Source organism: Aythya ferina (assembly GCF_964211825.1).
Source record: "Aythya ferina genome assembly, chromosome: 5".
NCBI classification, from domain to species: domain Eukaryota; kingdom Metazoa; phylum Chordata; class Aves; order Anseriformes; family Anatidae; genus Aythya; species Aythya ferina.
Window position 1 is genome coordinate 25659683 of NC_140301.1, and position 20624 is coordinate 25680306.

General features: G+C 36.6%; 1 protein-coding gene and 1 long non-coding RNA gene across 5 annotated transcripts in view; one reads left to right on the top strand and one right to left on the bottom strand.

The window, feature by feature from the left end:
- The window catches only part of LOC311438217 (uncharacterized protein), a 182614-nt gene that overhangs the window by 151404 nt on the left and 10586 nt on the right, over positions 1-20624 (top strand). For 3 of the 4 annotated variants that reach the window (XR_014694011.1, XR_014694012.1, XR_014694013.1), the window contains 2 exons: positions 6550-6587; positions 7901-7945. The exons of the other annotated variant lie outside the window; for it this stretch is intronic. The gene's annotated coding sequence lies outside the window, so the exon portion shown is untranslated. The remainder of the gene's footprint in view (positions 1-6549; positions 6588-7900; positions 7946-20624) is intronic. 4 annotated transcript variants of the gene reach the window in all.
- The window catches only part of LOC311438220, a 105971-nt gene that overhangs the window by 32620 nt on the left and 52727 nt on the right, over positions 1-20624 (bottom strand). The window lies entirely within an intron of this gene.

Below are 20624 nucleotides of genomic sequence, written 5' to 3' on the forward strand. Positions count from 1 at the left end.
AAATTACCCGTGACTGGAAATATACCTTCAAAAAATTCTTCACAGGCTCTGAACACTTACAAAACTAGGTTGGCCTGGATTAGTCAGAAAAATAAGCTCAGCTGCAATTAGTAAACCCTTAAAGGAAATCCTGGTTTAAGTTTTGAGTGAACCCGGTCCTCTCTAAATGGTTTCATCGAAACCACATGAAACCACATGAAATTCAATGCTTTTCTCTGTCTTTTGCTTTGACTGTTGAGTTCATTTAAGCTCTAAATTAAACAGAAACCACAGTGCTTGAAATCTGTATGAAGTGACATTGGAAGTAATGTGCCCTGGAGTTGAAATGGGAGCATCCCATCCTCAGCCACTCTTGGTAATTCTGCCATTTCCTTTTGCACATGAACAATTGCAAGCCACCATGATGCTTTCATTGTCTGGAATGGCAGACAGATTTCCATGCATTTTGCAAGGTACAGCCAGAGCTAGTCTACTCCATCAGCACAAACACCAGAACAAGAAATATGAGGCATGAGCTCCCCCAGCCCAGCTGGGTCTAGCTGCATGGGCCTGCTGCCCCACCTAAGCTGGTCAGGCTCAGATGGTTTGTACAAAAAAAGATGTGGCTTCTACCCTACGGCATTTCTTCATCTTTTGTTAGTTCACCTGCCCATGGCAACAAGAAATTAACTTCTTCTAGACAAGTCACAAAGACTGTCTTGTTTTAAACTACCTCAGTAAAATGACAATAATCATATTTATCTAAGTGCATTGAGATCTGTGGATAAGCAGTGCTGTATCACTGAAATGGATCACTGATAAAACAAATCAGCAGTGCTGCTAACTGTAATGCAGTGTATTAGAGTATAATTGGAAGGATTTTTAAAAGTCTGTCCACCCTTAAAAGTATTACAGAACTTCTGTATATTGTGACTACTTGCAGTTTGCTGCAAATCATTGCATAACCATTTCCAATGTCAGAAACTGCCTCTGATCGAAGACTTTGAGGCAGCTTCTAGACCACAGTTTCTGCCCTACTAGCACAAAGATGCTGTAAGAACCATTCAGCCCAGTGGTGTTGCCTGAGGACAGGTCATGGCAAGAAAAGCTACACACCTCAGCAAACTGCCCTCGGGGACACTGTCCTGGGGACACCAAGGAAGCCCTGCTTCAGCACCTGGGCTGTCCAGCTCCAGGTCTACCATAAATGAATCATAGTGAAGTATAATAGGTCCTTTAACCTTTTTCTGGTCTCCTCAGTGAACGATGTCCTTATTCATTTAGATTCCATCTGCTTTCCCTTGGGCTCACTCAGATATTCAAGATTCACTCCTAACCACCAGTGCATCATTTACACATATGTATGTGTACTTACATATGCCATTTAATTTTGACACAGTTTCTGGCCTTGATCCAGCAATACACTTAAGCACATGCTTAGCACTGAGAAAGGTGGTATACTAGACCAAAATAATATAATTATTGCCCTAGGAACACAGGAAGCAAAGCAGTAAAAAGAAACCCATAAAATATATACTTTTAATGTGAGGGCTTGATCTGCTTATTGGTTCTGTAGTTCACAGCCCACTGCTCCAAAACCTAGGCTCCATGTTTAGATTTTTTGTAAGTCAATTTTCTTGAATAATGGCAGAGAAAAATCCTCCCAACCATATAAAACTGCAGCCAGTGCCATATGAGCCTCCAGGAGTTCCAAAACGATGCTTTTCTGAGCAGAAACCCAGTTCCATATGCGGACAGGCTGGGTTTGGGAGCCAGTGCTGGGAGAATCCATTAGCATTCAGCTCGCCCCTGTGCAGCTCAGCTGTTGGGCAGAGTGAGCTGGTTGGTGACGTACTTGGGGCTTTGGCAGAACCTCATGTGTTAGCCCCTTTCTCTTCCTGTTCTGATCTGAATGAATAGCCATTCTGCTTAATTTAACCTCCTCTTCTGCCTAAGTATGTACTCTGTCTATTCACCCTAAAGCTAGACCTCCATATTTGTAGAACTAAAATCCTTCCAAATGTTCTAGCAGTGCTGATTCATTTCTGATTTCTTGGCAAGACTTTTATTCAAGAATAATCCCAAGTGCAATTGCAGTTATACAACATAAATGTGCTTTTTGCCATCGTCACAACTTATTTTGCTCTCCTAGTCAGTATGAAATATATCCAAAAAATCATGTTTCATTGATACAAATCTTATCTACACAAAGAGGGATTCTTGCACTGTCTACACCCACATAGATACATCTGGCTTAGAGAGTAGCCAAATTCGTACAAAGACTTCTAACATAATATAGTCTCTTCTATGTGCGGAATCCAGCCAGTAAACAGTTTAGGCTAGCATATAAGTAGAAGTCTGTTGCTGAACCCATCTTTTTCCAACATGGTAACAGATCAGCTCCCAATTATCTATCCTTTACATTGCAATCCTTAACACAGTACATTCCTTGACAAACAACATAAGTACAGCAGCTCAGCACCAGATTCTGCTAACAGGCACCACCCTACATAGCATTAAACTACCACAAATTAAGAGAAACTTTGGCAGAATTTAACAGCAAACACTATTCCAGTACGTGCTTCTGTCACTTGATTTGTCATGTAAATACATGGCTCGTATAGCTTTTTCCTCAATCGTGAGGAAAGTGAGATTAAATCGGATAGTGAGATTAAAACAAAACCCATCCCTTGTCCCATCTGAGCCCCAACAGGTTCTTCTTTGGAAAAGTTTTATTAATCTAAGTGTTCCTTTTACACCAGATTTCTTCATTAAAATCAAAACCAGCAGTGGAACTTCCAGAAACATAATATTTTATATTACAGAGAACTGTCCCCGTGTCCAAGCACTTTATGAAAATGAGTGAAATAACCCTTACTAACTTTTTGAGGTATGGAAGTATTACTATTTTCATTATTGAACCTAAAGTGACATAGTGATCTGTGAGCAAGCCAGCAATTCAATCCATATCATCGGGTTCCTCTGGTCATAACACATTCTTCAGGAAAATTATTGCCCAGTTTTGAAGACCACAAATATTTAGATATTCAATAGAATACATAAAATTAAAATAAATATTGGATGCTTACCAAATCTACTTCATAGGATAAAAAACATAAAGTATATATTTTTGATTTTTATATAACAAAATTAAATTGGGAATCATTAGAACATTGCTACTGACAGAATATGTAATACATCCATAACTGTCAAGGTAATGTAGTGCAATTTATATTTTCAGTTCATCAGAGCAAGGTGGAATGTCATGTCATAGAGGTAAAATAAATGTAAAGAATAACCTAAAATATATTATTTATAGATAGATCTTTTCTAAAGCCAGCAGTAACTTCCCTAAGAAATTGTGCTTGCCCTACATGGTTGTATGTGTAACTAGCAGCCCAAAGAACTTCAAAATCTTATTTGGGCTGCTCTAAGGTAACACCTGTCTCGGAATGTTCATGAAATAAGAATGACTGTGCATACAATGAGCACTTCACTTTTTTTTTTTTTTTTTTTTTTTTTAATAGTGTTGGACTTGTTTTCATAGGCAGTGAGCAAAATCTCACTGCCGTCTCAGTAGGAAACCTGAGTTGTAAGGCCCTGTCACAGGGAAAAATGTTAAGAGTGGCAAGAGCTCTCTCTTGTCTTTATTCATGCAAAAATCTCCTTCCAAGGGCATATTTTGATGAATTACTTTTATGGACACATTATTCTCCTGTGCAGAATTACCCAAAACATTTTTTTTGTGACTCGTGGGGACTTTTATTGAGCAGTCAGCTTTTATTCACCGGTTACAGTAGTGCTTGTGTTTTTTTTTTTTCTTTTTGTGTTTGTTTTTTTTTTGTTTGTTTTGGTTTTGTTTTTTTCTTTATTTGTTTGTTTGTGTTTGTTTTTTTGTTTGTTTTGGTTTTGTTTTTTTCTTTATTTGTTTGTTTGTTTTGTTTTTGTTTGTTTGTTTGTTTTAAGTTGCATTTGTATTTAAAAATAAAAGAAATGTAGAGACATGTTTCATGGCATCCCTATGCTTTCCCTGTTTTTTTTTGCAAGGGTAATGGTAAAATTTTGTCACTAGGTGGAGCGTCAAGCTGCAATCCTTCAGTGCTCATCAGCTGAATTTCCTGCCGCTGTAGCAGGGAGTTCCTCAACCTTTCCAATCCTGTAGCTAGGCAACTTCTAAACCATTTGAGGTAAATTTGGTTGTATAATCTGTTGTACGTTATAAATCCTATTAGAAGCGGTTTTTTACGTATTGAGTCATGTTTGCTGTGACTGAAGTTGGATAATGATCAAAGAGAAAAGAATAAAGACTTTCCACATGTGGGCCTGCAATGTAACTTGTATATTAAATTGCTCCATGTTTGGCTCTTCTAATGTTCTTCCAGAAAAGCAGGCTGATTGCAAAGAAAATATGGTAGTGCTGGTAAGATAATACTATTTTCTATTAATGTCTGGCCATGGACATTAATTATGCAAATCAATACACTAGTAAGATGGTAGACTGATAGAAGATAACATAACTATGCAAAAACATACAGCTGGGGCTTCATCAAACCAGGACAAACCGCCTGCATGTCCTAATATATTTAGCATGAAGAAAAAAAAAATCCTTTATGCTGCAAGCTGCACCAGTTCAGAAAGCTCTTGGAAAAATGCAGCCTCACATATGGTAGCGTGACATTTACTCTTCCGGTGCCACATGGAGGGGAGGAGGAGCTGCCTCATGCTAGCTCTGTTGTGGTAATAACTTGACCTCACTAGGGAATCAGGAAATCTCCCCTGATTATTGCAACATTCAGTAGGGCACACACATCTCCTTTCCTAACAGGAAACCTCTTTCCCATGCTCTGTTCAAACGTAGTATGAGCTTCATTGTGAAAAAATGTGGCATACTGAATCGTGAGCTGAAGTATGTCCAGAAGGACCTAATCAGAGCTCGTAATTTGTGCCTCTTATAGGTAGGCTGAGCTTTCTGACCCTTAAATATTACTGAAAAGATAAGGGTAACTTTTGAGAAAAACAAACAACATTTATATTTAGGGCAGTAAATAATGCACAGTAGTAAGATTAGGGTTTTAATCCAGATTGTCCTGGCTACACACTATTCCAGGGGAATACTTCAGCAGATAAATTCCAAATTAAGAGCCCATTTAGTGCAAAGGGCTGAATTCTGACTGGCGCAGAGCAGAAAGCATCCCCCGCACAGGCAGACAGTCAGAAAAACTTCTCAGAAGAAAACAAGCATGTTTAGCTCTTTGTTTCAAAGCCACTGCTTTATCCCGATGAACAGATTGAGCTATTCAGATAGGGGGAATCCTGATAATAAATAGGTGTAGTGGAGGCTGTGGGAAGGCACTGCCTGGAACTATGCAGTGTTTATGTATTTAGAGTCATATTTTTGTAGAACAAAAATTGCAGGAGTCAAGCTTGTAATTAAAAGGTTTTTATCTAATAAAAACTGACCTGAAAGGGAAGCAGCACAAGTTACCAGGCAACGATTTGCAATGGATCGAAGCAAACGTAGATAGTGCCTACCTCTTGGGAGAAAGCTCTGCTGATCTGGCAACAGATAAATTGATTCTCAGTGTTCTTTTATAATCTTTGACCGCTCCCTTTATCCCGTCAAACATTATTTCAATTAGAGAGTGAGAACTGTTTCTTACAGTATCAGAGCAAAGTAGCAAAGTATATGTTCAGCAGTTCTTTCTGTTCTTTTCAAATTTTATCCCAAGTGAACTAGAATTTCATCTATTCTTGAAATATGTAAGTGCACAAACGAAGCAATTGCTTTTATCTGCAAGTGCTTTTTCAAAACTTTTACAGAAGTTAGTCTCATTAAAGAGCAAAATTTCACCATAACTAATTTCTCTAATTTACTAGTTAAACCAACATAAAATTTGCATAACAAATGAGGCCTATGCTGCATGATTTTGTACCTCTGGTATATATTGTGTTTATATACAAGATTTCCTTTGATATCAAAGGCCCATAGATTATAATACTCTCAAGATTTGAGACTTTTTCATCGTTCTGTACTCTGAACTCTGATATGGTGTCAATGATTACAATATAAATGCTTGATAACATCAGGGCTGCTTTTAATTGTTACATGGTGTGGCATAGTGCATATAGAATAATTAAGTGGTTGACATAGTAGAAAAGATTCCTTCTTTAAGGAATATATATCTCAGTTTTCAGAAAATATTTTGTTTATAAAAAGCCAAGGTCATCCATACATTTCACTGTCAAAAACTCTAAATTTTTTTTTTAAAAAAAAAACAACTACTTGAGAAGTTAGTTCGGAAACTATTAAAGTAGCTGGACCATTGTACCAGCCCAACAATAAAACATGCAGAAGTTTCAGACACATTAAATTCTGTTTAATTAAATTCTGTTAGATTTCCCTGAGACTAATCCTGCATATAGTTTGAGCAACAGAATTAATGCTGATTTTAAAGTGCACATTTACAGATACTCCTTGACAATAAATTCAAATTCAAATGTATCTCAAGCACTTCTTTATTTATAAACCCACATTTTTTTCCACTTCTTTTTTTACCCATCTACCTGCAGAAAGGTCAAATGGTCTTAATGCTTGACTGCTGAAGGGGGTAAGTCGACGTGCTTAACATTACATCAATACATTTTCTTCCTTTATCACTCTGGCTTCTGGCACATGATGTTCTGCTGTTTCCTAAATCTTTTGGAAGGATCTTAATGTAATTTACTGTTAACTGCATGCCTGAATTACTTGAATATGTAGTGCATTGATTTGATATGAATACTATTTTACTAGAATGTGGGTCACTGAATTTGGGAAGATGACTCTCAGCACTCCATAGTTAAGTCTGAAAACATTCACAGTTCCTCCAATAAACAGGAGATGATGGATTTTATTCATGTTGCAAATACAATCACTTATTGACCATGTTGAAGTCATGTTTTAAGAGATATACAAAGATAGCTTTTTCAGGGAGCAGAAAATTATATTAATATAACAGTGTGTGTGGTGTAGTTCCTGCTGAGTGGCTGGTGGAAACAGCTGTTCCCTTTAGTCTTGGTCCTCAGATTTGGGTTGATCTGTTTTTGTATAAACTAACTTTGTATGCTGTGAACACAGACAAAGGTGAGCCCTTATTCTCTGGTGTCCTTTACAGACTCTTCCTTATTCTCAGACTTTCTGTAAACCAGCACTTCAGCAAGAGAAAGATTTGACAAGGAGCCTCAGTAGCTCCAGGCTGAAGGCCTAGTATGTCTGCCTTACTACCTGGACTTTCTTTCATTCCAGTGTTGCTTTTTCATATTTTCATCTATACTAGTATTTCCTGTGGAAAAAAAAAAAAAAAAAAACAACTGACTACTTTTTCAATTTAATTAATTGGCAAATTTGTAATGTGAGCTGCAGTTCTCATATTTTAATTTTTTTAATTCTCATTCTGCTGCCACAACTATTGCCAGAAAGAAAGAAAAAACAAACAGACAAACAAACAAACAAACAAAACAAAACAAAACAAAACAAAACAAAAAAAAAAACAACCACAGAATACAAAATGACCTTCCATCTTTCCTTGGTCTAAATTCTAACTTCTCACTATACTGCTTCAACACTGCCATCTTTCATCTTTCATGTGGAGAAATAGAAGTCTGATGCCTGATTGTCTCTTCCAGTCTCTCTCTCTACACAGCCCGATGACCACATCCCATTTCCTGTTCCCACCTCTCTTATTTCTTTTTCTCACTCTCTTTCAGTGAATCATTCACAATATTGCCATGTGTCTCCCACCCAAAAAGCTGTTCCATTCCTAGCTGCCTCTGCAACCGCTTTCTGTCTTTCATTAGTGCTAAACTCAACCACTATTATATCTTATATGTCTTATACCTAAACAACCGAGGCCTTATACTTTTTCTTCAAATTCTGTGCTAGATTTTCTCTGATTTCTTCCCACGGCGCTGATGAAAATGCTCCCAGGTAAGCCTATACTTACGTCTTCCTAACTAAGTCTCGGGATTAGTATTCCAACCTCATTCTCTGTGACTTGGCAGCCACTTTAGACAATATCACCCATGTGCCTCTTGAAATCCTGTCCTCTCTTTGCCTCTTTGAGACAGCTATAATGAGAGTCCCTTTGAACTGCTCTCAAAGTATTCTTCACATGCTCTCCAACAGTCCTTTCAGTGTTCAATTTCTCTTCTTACTTTGCACCTTAACTAATGGCAGTCTAATCCATAAACACAAATTCAGTTACTTAGCTGATGCTTCATATTGATTATCTGTTTTTTGGTTACTAGAAATATATTTCTTATCCAAATTCAAATTTCCACCTGATGTAACTATGGAGGTTCAGCACAAGCTCAACATGATCAAAACAGTATTTATTATTCTTTCCCCACAGCCATCCTCAGTACTTCCTTTGTCATTCATCCTGAGCAATACCACATCCTGCCCATTGTTAAAGCTGTTAACCTGAACGTTTTTTCATTTCTTACCTCTCTATAAGTCTTCATATTAATTCAGTGATTAGGTTTTGTTCATTCTTGCTGTGTAAGTAACATAAGTCCTTTTTGTCCATCCACACAGCACAAACTCTTGCCTGTATTTCCATCTTGTGTTTGTTTTATGTTTTCATCCGTCTCCCATTTTTCCCAACACAGGCTTTTACTGCTTATCACCTACTCAGAACATTTTTGCAAAGTCATTTGCCTCATCCAGCACATGACCATGTCTAAGTTGATACGTCTGTATCAACTCAAATTATTTGTATATGGTTTTCAAGCCCTTCATAAGCTCTGCCTCTCAACATGAGGGTATGGTCTTTAACTGATCAATGACATTAGCTTCCATTTGACTCAGAAATATTTTCAACATAATTACATATTTGTGTCTCATCTCATGCTGCTTCTCATGCGTGAGAGAAAGTCTCCATGACCACTCAAATATGATCACATGAGCTAATAAAGCATCGTCTTTCAGAATTAGAAAAGGTGTAATATGTTTCAGTGGTTGACATGCTGAAACTACCATCTGTCTTTCTGAAGAATATTGCCTCATCATTTTGCTCATACTTCTGTTACCTTTTATTTCATTTTATGTTGTAAGCTGGGGAAGGTGAAATATGGTTTTGTGCTTGAACAGTGTCAGGTGCAACTGGGACATGGTCTTAAACTAGGACTCTAGCACAGGACAGCAATATAAATAACTAACTGGTACATATTTTTTATGTCAGAGGGCTGTCTTTCAAGCCCAATTCCATCTCCTTGAGGGACATTACATGCCATAATACAAATTTGAAAACAAGAGTTTTCAAAATTGTCTTACAAAATATATTTTTTTTTTTTCCTGAGAAATTAAAGGAAGAAGCATCAATTTTGTTGTGTTTTTATATCTGTGTTCTGCATATTTGAAATTGCAAGTCTGCAAAGGAAGTTTAGCTTCCTTTGTGTTTCCTGTTGTGCTGATGTCTCAATGTGCATAGAGTAGCAACCTGACCAAGCAAAATACAGTGGTAAGAGTCCTTTTCTGGTAATAAACATTAGAAGCTTTCAACCTTCCAGGAGATAAATTAATATTTTGATTTATTTATTTTTTTGTGAGTTTTTTGGTATGTGTCATATATATTCTAATCAGTATTCATGTTGCTAGGGTATTTATTAAATCACAGTGTTAAATTTTAATTTAATAAACCAAATTTTGCATTTATATTTGCAAGTGTTACACAGATCTAATTCTAAACCAAACACTGACTAACTCATACAGACGACCATCCTGTAATCTATAGAATCAATCATTTTAAATACAAAATATCACATACTTTCAATGAGCTATATATGAATGACAGATCACCAACTATTCACAATGCATCCAAAGTAAAATTTCACTATTTAAAAATTGTAATTCATCTACAAACTGAGAAAGTCAGTGTTTGGATGTATGCATATCTGTATATGTTCTTATATTTTAGATACATTTGATATTGCATTTGATATATGTTAATAATATTGAATTTTTGAGAAATAAGAATAAACTGAGTGCTTTTTTCCAGGTGGATTTAAGCATGTCATATTATATTATGACACAAAAAAGAGTTATATTTTAAGCATTGTAAACATAGAAAGTCCATTAGCATTTTTGAGATATTTTTATCTAAGATTATGAGAGTTTAAAGTTTTGAGTTTGAGTTTGTTGGTTTTTTGTTTGTTTGTTTGTTTGTTTGTTTTTCAGTAAAGGGCAAAAATACAAAATGCTTATATCATTCCCTTGGCCTGTTTCTGTGTCAGATACTGCATTTGCCATCATTTATCCTGTTAACATATTTATAGTGAGGAACCTTTGCTCTTGTTAGTCACAAACAGGACATGCTTTGGCAAAGGAATTTCTTTCAGATGGCATGGAACTGGCAAGCATAGTGACAGAGTGGTATGGGTTATATAGACAGTTGGTTTTGAATTGCTCCTGCATCATCTTTATGTACCATCTTCCCTGGAACTGAGTGCAGGAATAAATGTAAAAGAAAGCTGAAGCATCCTTTCTCTGATGCAGAAGCCCAACTCTTGTTTAGCTGGCATATTTCCTGCTTTATTATAAAATATTTCCAAATGTTAGATTTTGAAAATACATAAACAAATGAAATCATGACCAGAAATTACCAAGTTCCACAATTTTAGGCAGAGCAACCTTTAATGAATTGTGGTAGAGGACCTGGAAGAAAATAATAGCTGGTTTGTGTCAGAGAATCGTTATTCTAGGTCATCACTAAATCAGAAAAGTTACAAACAGGATGTAGTGGAAAGGACCTTAAATGCCTTAAACATAAAGGATACATCTATTAATCATTTTCATATCCTCATTACAGTGACAGGAGAAGTCTATATCATCAACTACCCCTTATAAGAAGACACTTCAACTTAGTTCAAAATTTTAGGTGAAACTTTATAAATCTACAAGAATAAATGTAAAGATTCTGTAGGATATTTTCTGTAGTCTAGGTGCATTATAACAAATGAATAGATAAACAATTGTACATCTTCATTTATATAGTAATCTGAAACAATATTTTCATGTTTCAAAAATGATAAATTACTACTTGGCATTCAAGTTTATGAGATCCATAAAAGAATGAGTGAAGTTAGTTTTTTCCTTTCTGTCAATGAAACAGAAAATCCTTATTCATTACTGATTATAAGGAGTTTTTTTCCAGGATGGTCTCAAGTACTTACCAAAACTTTTAGGTTTATCAGTACTAATTCTCAAATGTTTTCTTCTAACTCAGATAATTCCTAGAAACCAAAATATAATGCTTATAAGAAATTCCCTCAGTGCTACTGTAGGTCTCCTACAGTAAGGAAAATGATTATGTGTTCAGGAATACTGACAGACACTAAAGTTATCAAATGAAAATTCATCTTTCTTAAGCCAAATGGTAAAGTGTTTTAAAGGGGAGAAGGATGGAGATTGGAAAGAGTTCTGTAGATTTTTGGCAGATTGTGATCCCCTCCAAATGGTACTATAAGTGGAGTAGGTGCCAAAAGGGGAAGTACTTTAGAGTTTTGCAAAAACAGAATCTGACCAAATCCATAGCAACCCGTTGTTGTTAAGACTTATGTTATATGATCTCCAATTGCAGATAGCAATGAATAAGATGAGTAGTGCATCGTTAATGGCTTGGATTTTCTTTGATATCAACCTAATGTAGCAGGACGTTCAGTTGTTTTCAATGCTATAAGTATTTGAAGCTTCAATTAGATCACCAAGTCTGATCTCTTATATCAATCAGGACATCTTTGATATAGGAGATAATTTTTATGCTTGTATTTTCACTTTTTTGTTTGTTTGTTTTTTTGTTTTGAGTAAAAGTGATCTTTAGAAAGTGAGTTTCTACCTTTACAATCCACTAATTAGTTTCTCCAGTAATTATTTAGCTTTCTTCATCAAAATAAATCAATGTTTTTGCTTGGTATTGTCTATGAATGTACTTCCTAAACATCACAGTCATTTCTAAAACTTCCTTCTGATAAACTAAATAGATTTGATTTCATTCAAACTATCCTTGTCAGTCATATTCCTTAGCCCTCGGCTAATTTATCCTGTATTTTCTCTGTATCATATTCATCTTGAAAAGATATATCCCACAGTATATAATGTATGGGCAAATAGAGCAATCAGATGTGACCCAAAAAGGTTCACATGTAAACATAAATGCATTATAGAATTAGCATATGTTTCTGACTTCAGAAGTATTAGTACTGAGGGAGGATTTTTTCTTTTAAATGGAACCTTTGGAGGAAAAATGCTGCCATTAGCTCTCTTACAATTCAAAACATTTTGAGAAAAATAGCACTAAGGTAGCCACTGTAGAATGGCAACGATGAACTAAGGTATAACAGTGAAGCTTAGAGCTTAGTGGAGTGGTTGTATAAATCCTTAACATAGTCAGATTGGTATTGCAGTGCAAATGCTGCAATACTAGTACAAATAATTGTACAAAAAGGATTGTTAAAGTCTTGAGAATGGAACAAAACTACCCATCTGCCCTTGATTCAGCAGTCTAGGCTCCTAAGGAAACTATGCAGATCGCAGAACACTAAAATCTGCCAAAATTGAACCAAGACAGTTAAACAGAGACAGTGTGAAGAAGAGACAATATGAAAGAGTTAGTTTTTTCTGTTCAGTTCATCTTAGATAACTGTACTCTGTTGGAAATTTGTAGTCTCTTTGCTTGGTTGATCACTGCTGGTTTGATTTCTTCTGTTAATGTGATTTTTTTATATATTTGCCCAGCTTTTCTGAGGAATCTTTCATAACCACAGCAGTGCCACCTGATGGCTTTGCAGGCTGCTTTTATCTAAAACAAAGAGTTTATGCAGGATTGTTTGTTCTCACTGAAGCAATCCATGCTTTACATGGATAAAAATTGGTTTCAATGGATGATCTGAAATAGTTCTGTTCTGTTGGCAGCATTTGAGTAGAAGAACATTTTACTGGCATCAACAAGATATTACTTACTGTATGTTCAGTGTTAGTGAAAGCAAGGACAAATTGTCACAAAAGGGTATCTCAGAGACTATCAGGGTACCAAGGTCTTATTGGTACAAAGATGGATTTGCAGTTTTGATACGTGTGACTGCATAAACTGGACCCTCCAAGAAAAAGAGGAGAAACAGATGGTGTCTTCTGAAATGTAAAATTACTACCATGTTGTGAGGATATTGGGAGTAAACACATGAGATATAATATTTTATTCAACAACACAATGTTGTACATTAAGATGTCAAAGTTATATAAAAAAAGATTAAGTAACTTACGCTAAGTCTAAGGGAAGCAAAAAAAAAAAGCACTGGAAAATCCTACATCTTCATGTTGTGCTTGAACCAGAAATGTTACTGCATCTGTGAGAGTATAGATTTATTTTATTTTATTTTATTTTATTTTATTTTATTTTATTTTGAATAAGAAAGATCATGAAGTTAGTAAAATACACAGAATATATATAGCACCCCTACTAGAAACCCAGCTGCCTGTAGTAATGTTGATTCTGAAAAAAAGAAAAAAAAAAGAAAAAAAAAAAAAGAAAAAGATCAAAGAAATGGGAGACACTATCATTACTGAGATTGCCTATGTAGCAGAGTAACAAATAAATGCTCGGTAATGATAAGGGCCAGTGGTATCAAGGCACAGATACAAGCCTATTACGATTATAGCCAAGCGTCACAGTAATAAATATGCTCTAATGAGGTTTTGAGTAAAAATAAGACTTATCTATCAACTTCTTTGTTATCAGATCATCTTCAAGATAGTGCTTTTAGCCACACGTATTAGATTTGATGAAAGATTGCCCTTGGCTCCACTGTAAATATTTTAATGCCACTCTGCAGATGATCCAGTGGTTTACATAAGCTGTCTGCCAAAATGCAACTCGTACCTTATCCATTCTACATATGTGTGTATTTACAGACAATACAAAGAGAAGATTCAGCCTGGCAAGATACACTGTGCCACCATATCATTTTGTTATTAATCTTGATTTAAGCAAATTGTTTGAACTGTTAGAAGAGGTTCCAGATAACAGCAGTAAAAAAGTAATGTGGATTTTTAGAGATAAATACAGTCCAGAATATATCTCTAACACTACACTAGCCAACAGAGAAACATTATATTTCATTTGATAACGCAGCCCCTATAAGAATCTATGATCACTGTTTGCTCAAAATCAGGCATTAAGACAATGTTTCCATATGTTGGTATCTTGATAACCCATGAAAGTTATGCTTACTGTGACCAATTTAACAGAAATATATATTTAAATGAAATAGAACAGGTTGTAAAGTTCCATATTCGGGGATAAAAAATACTTCTTTTTTATTACTTTTTTTTTTTTATCTATATGGTGTTGAGCAGCCTTGTTAATATGGCGTGCAGCTGACCAAATTAGGGATGCAAATGAATAAGGCCAAAATGTCTTACTACACCTGTTAATTACGTCTATTATATATAACAGCTTAAACTGAGTATTCTACTAATGTTACAAAATATGTTCTATATAGGTCAACAGGAATGTCTCCCACTCTCCTTTCCAGAAAGGAATGAAACTTGTTTGTATTTGCTACAGTTGTCATTTGAGCTTGGAACTAGCATTGATAATTTTCATGAGGCTCATGCTTCATGTTTATATATATGTTCATATACATATGTATGTATACTTACATGCAAACACAAGCTTGTATATACACCTACATGAACAAATGGAGTAATGAGAATGGGACTATGAAACATAATATTTCTGGAATGGCCTAAGAGTCATGCATTGTAGTAAATTTAAACGAGAAGACCTTCGTTTATTTGATATCACAATCTTGTTGTTTAATTTGTTGCCTTAACAGTATTCTCTGTTAATAACTGGAACAAATACCCTAAAAAGCAATTTTAAAAATAGGTCAATTTTAACTTTCTCCAAACAGCATTCCAACAATCTTCACTGGTTTAATATCTAGAGCATTGTTTTATAGGACTTCATTATGTGATGAATTTACAAGACACATTGTCAAGGTGAGTAAGATTCAGGAAGCCTTTTACTCAAAGTTAAATATTTATGGTTGATAACATTTCTGCATTGCCAATGATTGAATGGAAAACATAGAAAAGACAAATCACTTTTTTCAAATCTGCAAGCATAATACCATGTTTTCTAAAATGATGAAAACATATTTTTGTGCCACAGGTAGCTTTAGAATAAATGCATGTTGGTCACACAGCAGATTTTGGTTCTGCAAATCCAAAAACAGAGGATTTCCCAGCATCATCAAGCTTCCAGCATTCAGGCAGGGGCTCAGGATCTTAGGCTGATTCAACATTAACAAATGTTGATAGTAATCTTTTAGACAGATATAGTCCAAGCCATTACAGGTATTTTTATAAGAGAACACTTACATGTGAACTGAAATACAGGGGCTCTGTTGGAGGACTAATGCTTTCTGTGCCACCTAACAGGCTACTACTATCTTTTAACTTTGTCACAAATTTTTAGAGGAAGTTATAGTGATTCACATCGTCTTTCTGCATCCTGAATTCTCTATGTGTGAAACGGTGATGTTACTTCATTTCACCCACACATTTCTTAAACTCCAGGCTGTTCAATGCAGGACAGTATTATCACAGCTTTCAACAAAATTACACCACTTTTTTTTTTTTTTTTTTTTTTTTTTTTTTTTTTTTCCCAGTACAACTAATAGATCATTCTTTTAACTGGATTAATTAAATGAATGAATGAAGGTGGAATGCATCCCATCTAATTTTAGCAACCTAAATTTAGGCACTGAGTCTAAGCTAGTCATGTACACTTCTGTAGTAAATGAAGAGAGGTAGAAATTCCCAAGGGGTGATTCATCCCATTCTAAGGTAAGTGCACAGAAGGAAGGAATTGCTGTCTCTCTCTTTCCCTGCCCCAACAATGAGCAGGGACAGCTGGTTGACTACATACATACCTCTTTATAGATGAAAGTAGTTGAAATGACTTGTTTTTTTAGTACAGTTTTTAAAATATGGACATTCATCTTTCCCAGATTAATTTGTAGTAGATATAAAGCCAAAGAATAAATTTCACCAGCCCAAGGATTTAGACAGCACATGGTTAACATTCAGTATATGAGTATTGACAGGAGAAATGTGTACTGCTTTGTTGGATAGAATTGTTTGAGGAACAAAGTTAAGTGCATGTGAAATGGATAACCAAGTTGAGGCCTACCATATCTTCAGTTTTACTTTTGAGAAAGAGAAGTCATTGCAACCACATACATTTTAAGCTTATATTGCTTTGAAGATTTATGTAAACACACACTAGTTGTAAAAGAACTAGCAATACTGAAAATCTCCACCTATTTCTATGCCACCATGTTAGTCAATAAATCAAGGCTAAAAAATTAGCTGATGCATCTACCCAAGGTACCAAATTTGGTGGTGCATTTTGAAGATACCTGCTTACTGGAGTTCTTAGTGTTGCTGAGTGGTTGCTCTGTGTCAATTACGGGATTAACAACAGCAACCACCTATCATGCTAAAAATGTTTTTGCATTATTATAAAGTACTGAAATATTTTCACTGCTTACTTGTACCAAAAGCTATAAGTACATAACACAGTATTATCCCATCATGCATGCATATAAATATACTACTGGACAGATTGCTGTAATTATCATGCTATCATATCATCAATTCCCTTTATATCACCAATATTTTGGTTATTTCTTTTTTAAGCTCATAGTTTTCTGTACATTTCATTCATTTACCAATACATAGAAATTTATTGTTTTGAAGGGAATGGACACAGTTGCATTTCTAAACCTCAGGGTTGCTTTGGGTGCTGAGAATGCAGTCACTTACCACATTATTGAAACTCATTTTTGCTGGAGTTATCCAGCCATATCTTGTGCATATCTCCAAACTCATGCTTGAGCTTTTTCAGAAGTGCATGGTAAAATAGTCAATATTTGCTGAGTGAAAATGATGTGGGATCCGTTTCCCTTCTTCTCATAATATCTGATAGTTGTATACTTAGAATCAGCCATCACAACTCTGTGGACATACCAAAGTTCTGCCAGTTCCTGTGATTTTTAAAAGAGATGTGTAAGAGCTCCTGTTGTCCAAACTCTAAAGTATGGACTATTTTCCCTTTCCATAAATATGTCTACAGAAGTTCTAATAAAGTTATAATTCAAAACCTGAAAACATGAAGAAAAAAAATAAAAAAGAAAAACAAAACAAAACATGAAAGGCCATGCAGTGCAGTCAATGCTCTCTAGCTCCCAAGACAGTGTACTAGTCTCCATGTATAAGTGAATCTTGTCCAACTCTTTCTCATTGACTGGGAAAGAGCTGTTATTGTCAAACATTATGAAAAATATTTATGCCTTTACCACTAAGTGTGACTAACTTCGAGTTTTAAACATGGGAGTATGAGCAGTAGTGGATACAGAAAGTTCATGCATGAGATGTTGATCCAAAACATGCATGAGATGGCTTTTGACACCGTTTCCCACAGCATTCTCCTCAAGAAACTGGCTGCTCTTGCCTTGGACTGGCACACGCTTCGTTGGGTTAGAAACTGGCTGGATAGCTGGGCCCAAAGAGTCGTGGTAAATGGAGTCAAGTCCAGTTGGAGGCCGGTCACGAGTGGCGTTCCCCAGGGCTCGGTGCTGGGGCCGGTCCTCTTTAATATCTTCATCGATGATCTGGATGAGGGCATTGAGTGCACCCTCAGTAAGTTTGCAGATGACACCAAGTTAGGTGTGTGTGTCGATCTGCTCGAGGGTAGGAAGGCTCTGCAGGAGGATCTGGATAGGCTGCACTGATGGGATGAGGTCAACTGTATGAAGTTCAACAGGGCCAAGTGCCGGGTCCTGCACCTGGGGCACAATAACCCCAAGCAGAGCTACAGGCTGGGAGATGAGTGGTTGGAGAGCTGCCAGGCAGAGAAGGACCTGGGAGTGATGGTTGATAGTCGGCTGAATATGAGCCAGCAGTGTGCTCAGGTGGCCAAGAAGGCCAACAGCATCCTGGCTTGCATAAGAAGCACTGTGGCCAGCAGGGCTAGGGAGGTGATCGTCCCCCTGTACTCGGCTCTGGTGAGGCCGTACCTCGAGTACTGTGTTCAGTTTTGGGTCCCTCCCTACAAGAAGGACATTGAGGTGCTTGAGCAAGTCCAGAGAAGGGCAATGCAGCTGGTGAGGGGTCTGGAGAACAAGTCCTGTGAGGAGTGGCTGAGGAGCTGGGTTTGTTCAGCCTGGAGAAGAGGAGGCTCAGGGGCGACCTTATCACTCTCTACAGGTTCCTTAAAGGAGGCTGTAGCGAGGTGGGGGTTGGTCTGTTCTCCCACGTGCCTGGTGACAGGACGAGGGGGAATGCGCTTAAGTTGCACCAGGGGAGTTTTAGGTCGGATCTTAGGAAGAACTTCTTTACTGAGAGGGTTGTTAGACATTGGAACAGGCTGCCCAGGGAAGTGGTGGAGTCACCATCCCTGGAGGTCTTTAAAAGACGTTTAGTTGTAGAGCTTAGGGATATGGTTTAGTGGGGACTGTTAGTGTTAGGTCAGAGGTTGGACTCGATGATCTTGAGGTCTCTTCCAACCTAGAAATTCTGTGATTCTGTGATATGTTCATGGCCCTCAGAGCTGTCTTTCATTAGCTTGAAATGCATTACGTAGAAGTTTGTTTCCTGTGTACAGAACTGCCATGTACCCCTTATTTATAAACTTTTTTCATTCTATAAATAATTATTTGGTGAGGCTTCTATCCACTTTTGGGTTTTGTAATCTGCTTCTACATTCCTGAAGCAAACTTGATGTTACATCTTGCATCTCTTTTTCCAGTAAATGTCAAGCATAGCCTAAATTCCTTGGCTTTCTGTATCTTCGCATAGTACTAAACAAATGCCATATATCCTCCCCATGTGTCTTTAACACTATTCCCTCCCTGAACCAGAGTCACTCCAGATAGCATGGGGATAGAGATAGCATGGGGAGAGTTTCAATGGACCTGTTCTACTGTTTTGTATATGCTTGCCTTGGTTACTTTTTGTGTGTTTCTAGCATCAGGTATATTGCATACCAGTAATTCTCTACTGTCCAAGCCTGAGCTTTGAACAGCAATTGTTGTGTTTCCAAATAAATTCCTGCCTGCTTTGAATATGCTGTTTCCTTTCCTCATGTGAGATTGTTTGTCCATCTGTTGCTTTTGATTTGGCTTTTTTAAACTCTGTCTTCAATGCTGGGAGAACATATTTACGGAAAGCTTATCCATCAACACATCTTTCAGTATATATTTCACTATGTGTTTCCCTTTGACACCAGCAACACTGCTCCTCCAAACTCAGCTTTCAGCTTGCAGTAAATAGTTTCTGCTCAGAAATTTTATTTACTGAGTTTTATGTGGCATCTTACGTGCAACTTGTCTTTCTATGAGTTTCTATTAGTTCAGCTGAAAAAAAAATCAATCTATGCAAACAGTTTATGGCACACAGTATTGTCTACCTGAGAATGTTCAGTGCTTTCTCCCATGTTATTTTTATACTCTTTGTCTTAGTGTACAAAACCATAATAAGGATCCTGCCATGCTGACAATCCTGCCAGCAATTTGTACTTGTGTGATTGCACAAGATTACTGTGCCTGTCTTTCCATGAAACCTTCATCCCTTCCTCCCATAAGAAACATTTCATCTCACTTGCTGTTGCACTGATGGGAGCCTTTCTTTGTCTGTTTCTACCCTGAGGTATGCTCCACTGCTTACATACCAAAAAGTTCTGGTCCTGCAACCATACAGATCAGGGTCTGGCATGTAGTTTCTAGACTATATGTTTGTGTTTTCTTCTCATGGAAACAAAAGACATGGAAAGAGAAAGGAGATGTTGTTGTTGTTGAATCCACACTTGGGTACTGAGATGTGAATTTTACGTGCATTCTGTGATCATGTACCTGATAGACCCATCTTCACTGTTCAGCAAAATAGGCATGACACAAAATGTATGCATTTTAGACTGTACAAAAAAAAAAAAAATCAGGACACCATTAGAAGCAACAGCAAACATGGTAGCAAATGTATATTATGGAATTAAGTGACTGTTTTACACCTCAGAAAATCTTTTTCAGGCTTTTACATATAAAAAGACTCCCCTTAACTATACCATTAACCTTATCTACCTCAAACTTCCCAACTCCAATACCCCCAACCACCTGCCTGCTTCCTGGACCATGTGAAATGTAGATGTTCAGTGTTCTGGTATATTTTCCCACCTTGGACTCCATCCAAACTGCACTTTCCAAAGGAAAGTCTGTTGTTCACTGGAACAAAGGTAACGGTTCCTTTTGTTAAAGTGAATAGGCAGGTATTTACCAATTCTGAACTGCCATTATTTATTTCTGCAAATAATTAAATGGCATAAGTCTGTATTCTAAATCTAATGTTTACATCTTTCTGAATTTTCCATTACAAGATATTCAATAAATATATGCATTTCTATCCTGTGAGGAACACACCTTTATAAAGCCCTAGTGTAAGCCATTCAGAATTGGTTGTTAACATGTGCAGAGAATTAAATTATGTAAGGTATATCAGTAAGAACTGTGACAGTTAATGAAACAGATGTCCTCCAGTTCCTTGGCTCTAA